Source organism: Rhagoletis zephyria, unplaced genomic scaffold, assembly GCF_001687245.7.
Source record: "Rhagoletis zephyria isolate East Lansing unplaced genomic scaffold, Rhagoletis_zephyria_1.1 Rzeph_scaffold_00673, whole genome shotgun sequence".
NCBI lineage: Eukaryota > Metazoa > Arthropoda > Insecta > Diptera > Tephritidae > Rhagoletis > Rhagoletis zephyria.
The window spans coordinates 71,043-78,633 of record NW_016157757.1 but is presented as its reverse complement, the minus strand read 5'-3'; positions in this window follow the sequence as shown (position 1 = coordinate 78,633).

Genomic DNA, 7,591 nt, shown 5'->3' with positions numbered 1-7,591 from the left:
AAGAGTGCGCTTCACCTGTGCCGTATCACATTTCACGCCCAACGCTTACGTCAAATTCGGTAAGCGATAACATATCCCCAAATATAGCGGCAACAACAACTAGTACAGTGACATGTTTCACTACCTCTATCGCGCCAACAACAACAACAAACACACCGGTACCTGCCGACTGCACAGCGGTGTCAACAGCCCGGCCTATTCTTGCTGCACAAGCACAAATTAACTTGAGTGCAAGCACTGGCAACAAAGGTAAAGCGCAAGAAAGGTTGAAAAACGAAACAACTAAAAATGCGGCCATACAGACTGGAATGGACCGCTATGTTACAATAAAAAGAAAACTTAGTCCGCAAAATTCAACGGGCAGTAAGACAAAAATAAACCGCCTTACCTCAACTCAGCAAGTCAGTACGAATAGATTTGCACTGCTAAGTGACAATGCCGATGATGTGAATAGCCAAATTTCTGAAGGTGCTGCAAAAGCTACTAATGCCAAACCTCCGCCCATTTTTATAAGAGAAGAGAATCCAAGCGCTCTTGTAAAAAAATTCACACAGCTAATCGGTAGTAATAAGTTTCATATTATCCCACTATCTAAGGGAAATATTCGCGAAACTAAAGTACAAATTTATTCCGAACAGGATTTTCGAACAGTGTCCAAATACCTGAATGACACAAACACAAAATTTTATACATACCAACTTAAAAGTGCAAAAGGTCTACAAATTGTAATTAAAGGTATCGAACCAAGCGTTGAAGCTGTGGAAGTTTTGGAAGCACTTAAAGAACAAGGTTTCAATCCAAAAGCTGCTGTGAATATTTTAAATAGGAACAAAATCCCTCAACCTATGTTTAAAGTTGAGCTCGAGCCTGAAAACAAACCTCTGGGCAAAAACGATGTGCATCCAATTTATAAATTACAATATCTGCTGCATCGTAGGATAACTGTGGAAGAACCGCATAAGAGAAATGGCCCTGTACAATGCACCAACTGCCAGGAGTATGGTCATACTAGGTCTTACTGCACGCTTCGCTCAGTGTGCGTAGCTTGTGGAGAGCTACATGTCTCTGCCACTTGCACATCAAACAAAGAAGACCCGCGTGCAAAAAAATGTGGTAACTGCGGTGGAAATCACACAGCAAACTACAGAGGCTGTCCAGTCTATAAGGAGTTAAAAAACCGGATCAACCAACGCGTGGCTTCCATACGTACTCATAATGTACCGAATGCCTTTGTACCCTCCCAAACGAATCCTGACGTCTTCTTCGCCAAAAGAGCCACGTCGCCAACAGTTCTATCAAACACCGTCAATGGCGTCTCGTTTGCAAGTGCCTTAAAATCAGGCTTAGAAAACCGTGCCCCTACAAAAACTGCACCTCAAGTTGCGCCGCAAGAACAGCATCCCCATGCACAATATGGTAAACAATCCAATATCGAAGCTATGATAGCGTCGATGCAACAAAGCATGATGAATTTCATGACTTTCATGCAAAACACAATGCAAGAACTCATGCGAAATCAAAATACGCTGCTCAACCTGCTTGCTACTCAGCAAACAAGATAATGACCTTACTTAAAATAGCCCTCTGGAATGCAAATGGCATTCCTCGCCACAAACTAGAGCTGTCAAAATTTCTTAAGGACAAGGAAATTGACATAATGCTCCTTGCTGAAACACACCTAACTAATAGATATAATTTTGACATTTCGGGATATACCTTTTATTGCACGAATCATCCAGATGGAAAGGCGCATGGCGGAACTGGTATTTTAGTCAGAAACCGGATTAAACACCATCATTTGACTGGAATTGCCGAGAATTATCTGCAAGCAACATCAATATGCGTACAAACAAAGCAAGGTGATATTACGCTGTCCGCGGTTTATTGTCCCCCACGTTTCACGATAACAGAAAAACAGTTTATGGATTTCTTCAGTTCGCTGGGAGAGCGCTTCCTTGCTGCAGGTGATTATAATGCGAAGCACCCTCACTGGGGCTCACGCTTGTCCAACCCTAAAGGCAAGCAATTATATAACGCGCTTATATGTAGAAGAAACAAACTCGATTACGCTTCTCCTGGAAAGCCTACATATTGGCCGGCAGACCCGCAAAAGTTGCCAGATTTGATTGACTTTGCGGTGACAAGGAAAATTCCTCGCGGCCTTATTAGTACAGAATCAGTTGCAGATCTCTCATCAGACCACTCACCTGTACTTTTCACCTTGTGGCATCAGCCGCAAGAAAAAGAGTCACCCTATATGCTCACGACAAGGGCTACAAATTGGTTAAAGTATAAAAAATATATCAGTGCGCATATAGACCTCGATCCAAATTTAGATACGCCGACCGATATTGAAAACTCCATAGCCGCTCTTGAATCTACACTTAGAGCAGCCGCTAGCATTTCCACACCCCAGAAAGGTTATGTGCAAAATAAAAAATATAATTTAACCAATAGGAAAATTGAAATGCTTGTCTTGGAAAAACGACGCCTACGACGGATATGGCAGACTCATAGATCACCAGCATCAAAACAACTGCTCAAGGCGGCCACACATGCACTGACGAGAGCCCTTAAGAACGAGGAACAGTACGCACAGTACCGGTACATCCAAAAGCTCTCACCGACTAGCACAAAGCACTCGTTATGGAAAGCACACCACAAGCTAAATGCGCCAATAGAGACTGAAATGCCAGTACGGGACCACAATGGCAAATGGGCTCGGAGTGACGCAGAAAAAGCAAACACCTTTGCTTCTCATCTAAAAAATGTTTTTAGGCCAAACCCCGCAACTAATAATTTTCAACTTCCGCCCGTACCCAATGTGTCAAAATTTGAGCCGCTGAAATTTGTACCTGAAGAAATTTCAAAAGTAATTAAGGATCAACTGCAACCAAATAAGGCCCCAGGGCACGACTTAATAACCCCAAAAATGATTATTGAGCTACCAAATTGTGCTGTACTTTGCATCTGTATGCTATTTAACGCAATCACTAAACATTGTCATTTCCCTCACCAATGGAAAAAGTCGACTATTGTGATGATACCAAAGCCCGGAAAGGACAAAACGCAGCCATCTTCATATAGGCCCATCAGCCTGCTACCGTGTATGTCGAAATTATTCGAAAAACTTCTTATGCTGCGCATCTCCCCACATCTGCAAGCCCGCAATATAATACCACTTCACCAATTTGGCTTCAGGGAAAAACATGGAACAATCGAGCAGGTAAATCGCATAACAACCGAAATCCGAACAGCGTTTGAAAAGAGGGAATATTGCGCTGCAATATTTCTTGACGTCGCCCAGGCATTTGACCGCGTCTGGCTAGATGGTCTTATGTATAAAATACAAATGCTACTCCCACAAAGCACACACAAACTGCTTAAGTCATACCTTTATAATCGAAAGTTTGCAGTTCGATGTAACACCACCATTTCTGAAGCCCATGCAATCGAAGCTGGAGTGCCACAAGGCAGTGTCCTTGGCCCGATGTTGTATGTCTTATACACCGCGGATATTCCTACAAACGACCGCCTGATAATGTCCACTTTTGCCGATGACACTGCCATAATCAGTCGCTCCAAGTGTCCTCTACAAGCAACTGTGCTCCTAGGCAATCATATGGAAGCTGTTGCCAATTGGCTCGCAAACTGGCGAATAAAGGTTAACGAGCAAAAATGTAAGCAAGTTACATTTACACTGAATAAGAGTAACTGTCCGCCCTTGACTTTAAACAACGTACAAATACCACAAAGCAATCATGTCACTTACCTAGGGGTCCACCTGGACAGGCGACTTACTTGGCGAAACCACATAGTGGCTAAAAGGACTCATCTCAAGCTGAAGGCTAATTCTCTCCACTGGCTTATTAACTCTCGCTCACCCCTGAGTCTGGAGTATAAAGTGCTTATTTACAATACAGTTTTAAAACCGATATGGACCTATGGATGTGAGTTATGGGGAAACGCGAGCAGCAGCAACATCGAAATCCTTCGTCGTGCGCAATCTAAAATCCTTCGAACAATCACCGGAGCACCTTGGTATATGCGAAATGAGAACATTCACCGCGACTTGAGAATACCAGAAGTACGAACCGAAATAGAACAACGGAAGACGAAATATGTATCGAAGCTTTTAGCGCACCCAAATCATTTAGCAAGATCTTTATTGCGTGTCAACAGGACCTCAAGACTACGTAGGAATGACTTACCAGCCCAGTCGTAATCTTTTCTTAGGGCCAGTTAAGAAAATACTCATGCCAACTAGGGGATGTAAATTAAGTGAATAGATTAAGATTCGAAAACTTATTGTTAGGCTCTTAGGCAGGGCAGATTCAATAAATAAAAAAAAAAATTAAAAAAAAAATAAAAATTTTCTTATCGCATATTCAAGTACTGCTCTTTCGTAAATCCATTTTCCATTAAAAAGCTAAGGCTTCGTCAATATAAAAGGGAATAAGCTTTTTTTCTTTACTAAACATAGCTTTTTTTATTGCAGTAGTACGATTTGGACTAGTGACGCAGTGCTTAAGAATCGTAGCTAACTGCCATACCTAAACAAAAGCGTTGGGCGGAGCGGTTTCTGACGCCTAGCGTTAACGCCGAAGTGCCATACCTAAACAAAAGCGTTAACGCTACGTCAAATGCAGAAATAACACCAACAATAAGTATAGGTTTGTTTGTGTGTAACACGAAAATGACAGTTTCGCCGTTTTCTGCAGCCAACTTCAATGCCTAACGCCCTGTCAAAATCGGATTTTCCAAGCGCTCAGCGTTGACGCCGCGCTGTGTCGGTATGCTTCATACAAATTGTATGGGCATGAGAATTTTTTGACAGCCAGACAACGCTGACGCTTTTGTTTAGGTATGGCAGTAAGTGTGCATTTCCATTCTTACGCGCTGAAGTGCTGGCTGCCAAAACCATCAAATCGCTTATGCTTCCAGTTTGCTTACATAACTCCAAAGCTTCTCTTCTCTTTCCCCGAAGACTCTTACCATTGAATGGAACCTTTGGGCGACCACCTTTTGAATTTAATAGGGTTTTTGTGCCCTCAATAGTTATCTCGCCTGTTAACTAATCGTCAAATGTCTTTTTAAATCTATACGAACTTCTACTGACCTTTTTCCATTTTCTGTTGATATTCTTGGCTATATCCTTCAATTTTTTAATCAAAAAAGCTTTGTAACTGTCAGAAATATTGAGATTTCCTAAACTTTTTAGCAAATGGTTAAAAAGAGTGCGTTCCTTTGCGTTCGTTGTGCGCTCTGCGTGCCATAATTTAAACAAGATCGCATTTTTAACTGGTATGTATCTACAAAAAAGAATAAATGGTTCAACGAAAGCAGAAATATGCAGATGAAACTAATTAAATTCTGTTGCCAATCGATGTCCTTAATTGCGTGCATGGATCTTATGTTGTGCATCTTAGTGGAACTTTTTTTACACGCTATCATCTGGTTTTTCCTTCTCAATTTAACCGGCTCAAAGGAATACGATTTTATCCAATCCTTTAGCAGTTGAGGATAAATTTTCAATACAAGTCCTTTTACTTACTATTGACACACTTCGCCATATTAACACTTTTTTCCACTTGTGAAAATAAATATATAATAATCGCTCTTATTTGGGACGAATTTTTGCAGCTCAACAAACACGTTTTATAAATAAAATACTAATTGCAAGTTCAGTAGCATATATTTTCTTGATTGGCAGTCATAAACCAAAAACAAATCTTAATATGTCATATTCTATGTGTCTATGTTATAAAACTATGAATAGGGTGGCCGTATAAAGTTCATAAAAGTTGGGGTTTTGGCCACAAAATGGGGTAATTTTACCCATAGTGCATTTGTTACTCATATTTGTATTCTACATTGCATTGAAGTTTTTAATAATTTTTGGAATTAATCATATCTTTGGAATTACAAAGTCCTTCCAAATAAATCCTGCGGTCAGGGAGAAAAAATAAAAACGCCACTTTAAATAAAAAAGTAGATTTCAAACCATGGTACAAAAATTACAGGTATTGTCTTCCTAGAGAGTTTTGCTTCACATCGAAATTCGTGCTCCCTTATTTTAATTTTGTCGCAGTTCAATGTTGATTCTTTTTAGGGTGGCCAGATATTATAGTGACATAATCAGTACAGTTGGGATCAAAAATCAGTACAAAGCCATAAATATCAGTTCATTTTTAAGCGTATTTTTTATTATTAACAATATAACAGCCAAATAACAGCGCATTAATTTAACAAATAATAACTAATAGACTTTTAAATACATATAGTATTATCAAAATAAAAACTCATTACTTTAAAACAAATCAAAGGTATTACGTATATATGTACAGCTGCACCCACGAAAATAGTAGTAAAATGTATTGACGGGTTTTGAAAATTTTTTCTTTCCTTACATAATTTAAATTTTTTATAAAAATATAGTTAATTCTATAACAAAAGACATGTTAGTTGAAGTCTCAAACTTTCTATAATATTTATAAAACCGAGAAAATTAAAAAAAAAAAATGTGTAGCCCATTCAGTTTCAGTAGAAGACGAACTCGAGTCAGAATCTGTTTGCATATTTTAAGCCACAAATTTAAAACATATTCNCAAAGATGCTGTTGGACGCAACGTTACGGTGAATGGCGATCGCTATCGTTCGATGCTAACAAACTTTTTGTTGCCAAAAATGGAAGAACTGAACTTGGTTGACATGTGGTTTCAACAAGATGGCGCTACATGCCACACAGCTCGCGATTCTATGGCCATTTTGAGGGAAAACTTCGGAGAACAATTCATCTCAAGAAATGGACCGGTAAGTTGGCCACCAAGATCATGCGATTTGACGCCTTTAGACTATTTTTTGTGGGGCTACGTCAAGTCTAAAGTCTACAGAAATAAGCCAGCAACTATTCCAGCTTTGGAAGACAACATTTCCGAAGAAATTCGGGCTATTCCGGCCGAAATGCTCGAAAAAGTTGCCCAAAATTGGACTTTCCGAATGGACCACCTAAGACGCAGCCGCGGTCAACATTTAAATGAAATTATCTTCAAAAAGTAAATGTCATGGACCAATCTAACGTTTCAAATAAAGAACCGATGAGATTTTGCAAATTTTATGCGTTTTTTTTAAAAAAAAAGGTATCAAGCTCTTAAAAAATCACCCGTTACAAGCTGACACCTTTTTAATAATGGTTCAGTTTAATTAATGCTTTCAATCTGCTCACACGTATGAGTTGTCAAAAACCATTGTTTTGAACATTTAAACCTCAAGTAAATGTCAATTACACCAATTTACAAAAGTATTTATTAAATGTAAAAATCAGTACAAACTCACAAAATCAGTAGATTTTGCGTACTGATTTCGGGCTTTTAAAAATCAGTACAATAGAAAAAAATCAGCACATGTACTGATTAAACCAGCGCATCTGGCCACCCTAATTTTTTTACTTTTATTTGGCTTTGCTTTTTGTTTTCGCTCAATTTATTTTTTATAAGTTTTCAAAACAAAAGAAAAAACGTTTGAAATTAAGTGAGCCATACATATTTTTAAATTTTCTTACAAGCAAATGCTTTTTTTCTAGCTTTTGCAA